Consider the following 2,338-nt stretch of genomic DNA (forward strand, 5'->3'; position numbering starts at 1 on the left):
CAGTGAAAAGAAGGACTGGGTTATTTACTTTGGCCTTTTTGGAAACACAGGAAGGAGCAATCAGCTAAGTGAGCTTAGTGCTTGGAAAAAATCTTGAGGTCAGAGGGCCCCTTGCCTGTCTTTGCCCCAAATTTCCTAAATCCACCCCTGGCGCAGAGCAACATCACAGCATCTTGACCAGTTTGATCCAGCATCCAGTTTTCGGCGTTTGCACATTTTTAACGCCTATAACGCCTTCTGTAAGATCGCAGAATAAGTTTAGCCGTTGCCAGGTAACCAGCAGCTTTTGATGCTTTAAGAAACCAAATGTCTCTGGAGGATTTTACTGCCCCAAACTTTGTGAGGAAACGTTTGAGCCTGATCTGCTCCAGCTTCAACAGGATGGAGGTCTGATTGGACAGGAGTTTCTGATGGGAGGAGTTTGGTGTGAAAGGAAACTCAAAGGAGAAGCTTCAGGATGAATTCAGTCCAACATCAGTGTCTGACCTCACAGATGCTCTGGTTTCTTACAGAAACACTCAGAACGTCACAAAGCATTTCTGTTTATGTCTGGAGCCTTTAAAGGCTTTTACTTTAAGGCAGGATTTCTCTTTAACAGCTTCAGTTATCAGGACATAAAAATGTGTTTCCTGTGAAAACCTTTAAATGCATTGAGACATTTTCTCTGCTGAAACCAGTTTGAGGCCGAAGGACAGAAATCCAGATTAATGTGTCACCATGAGGAGGCATCATCTGCCAACTAGCAGGTGAATTATTCCTGCATCCAGTAAACCTTTAGCTCTTCGTTTATTCTGCCCTCTTTTCTTCACTGCAGCTGAAACAGGATGGAAATGCTGCTTTCTTTTTGTTTCTTTGTTAGATTTGGATCAGCTTAAGAGTTACGATCAGAAACGCGACCACATACAGCACCGGCCGTCCTTTATGTAAGCTGAGAAAACATTGACCCACAGGCTGCTGTTTATTTAAACCGGAACATGCTGAGGAGTTAAAAACAGCAAATATCTGGGCTTATCGTGCAAAAAAACGTTTATTCATTTATGTAGATAACCAAAGGAGTATAGAATGAACCATTTAGATAGTAAAACAGGACCTATTTTATTGAATAAAGCTGAACTTGGAGCTGAGCTCCGTCCATCTGCAGATTTACGTTGATTTAAGAACTTTAATAATGAACAGAAAGCATGATCTCTGCAGAGACTCACCTGCTGCTTAATGGAGAGTTTTCCTGCAGCCTGAAAGGAGCCAAAGTCCTGAGTAGTTTACCGTAGGAGCGTGCCTGGAGACTAAAGGAGACGAGTGGGTGTGAGATCCTGCAGCCAACCAGGATCCACCTACAGCTGTCTCCACGGTGAAGGACGTCAGGATGCTCAGCGACTTCTCCCACTTTCCAGCATCATTCCGCCGCTTTCGTGCTTTTTCCTGGAAGAATTTGAAACATCTGCAGAATTCGGTTAAATCTTCTTAAGGGGATGAAGAGAGCGGGTGGGGGGGGACAAGGCTGCAGGCCTCAGCTGCAGATTGCTCAACAGTCACGTTTTGGTTTTAACATTTTGAACTTTTTCTTTCCCTGCAAACAACAAATTATTTGGAAAAATTCTTCTTTACGTGTCTGAGATTTTGAGAAAATATAAGATCCTTGTAAATTGTAAAGTTTATATTAAACAATAGAATTAAATGACATAAAAAATAAGAAAATAAAGTAGAATTATGATTAGAAGTCTCCAACTTTATACATTATTATTTTCAAAGTATTTCTCGAAGTGCGCTTTGCACTTACTTTGAAAATCAGAATTTCCAGCCAATATTATTATTGGAATCCAGGACCTTATTACCTTTAGAACATTCAACATATATGGATATTTTGATTGTAAAACTTTATGCCAATATAATAACAAGAAACGCCAACTTGCCCGAATATATTAAGAAAAATAACAAAAGTGCTTCTAGAAGAAATTCATGAAAAACAATCTGAGAGTTTTGACCTTAGAACAGCGGTAACCAATTAAAACTCAGCAGGTCCGAATAAAGAAAATCATCAACCAGTAAAGGTCCAGAGACATTTTTAATTATAATCTGTTACTTTAAACAGAATTTAACACTGAAATAAAATTAGTTTTTTAATGCATCCAATTTTTAAATACGAAAATTTTTTCATTTTAAAATCTAAAGTGTTTTTTTAAGTAGAGAACAACAATCGTTCATAATTTCCTGATTCCCATATTTTCTCAAACACCTGAACTGATGGTTTGTTATTTTCTTTCTTTTTTCTGTCTTAATGTTGGCAGTTGGCTTTAGGCTGCCCTGCAAGGCTTTAAACCTGGGTTTAACCGGAGACTAA

General features: G+C 38.9%; 1 protein-coding gene across 1 annotated transcript in view; it reads right to left on the minus strand.

Moving 5' to 3' along the window:
- Nucleotides 1–1,280, minus strand: part of LOC107090844 (riboflavin transporter 2-like) — a 3,408-nt gene extending 2,128 nt beyond the window's left edge. Inside the window, exon 1 of the mRNA XM_015384434.1 lies at nucleotides 1,203–1,280. The gene's annotated coding sequence lies outside the window, so the exon portion shown is untranslated. The remainder of the gene's footprint in view (nucleotides 1–1,202) is intronic.
- Nucleotides 1,281–2,338: the final 1,058 nt, after the last annotated feature.

This window comes from Cyprinodon variegatus, unplaced genomic scaffold (genome assembly GCF_000732505.1).
Source record: "Cyprinodon variegatus isolate N-32 unplaced genomic scaffold, C_variegatus-1.0 Scaffold312, whole genome shotgun sequence".
In the NCBI taxonomy this organism is placed as follows: domain Eukaryota; kingdom Metazoa; phylum Chordata; class Actinopteri; order Cyprinodontiformes; family Cyprinodontidae; genus Cyprinodon; species Cyprinodon variegatus.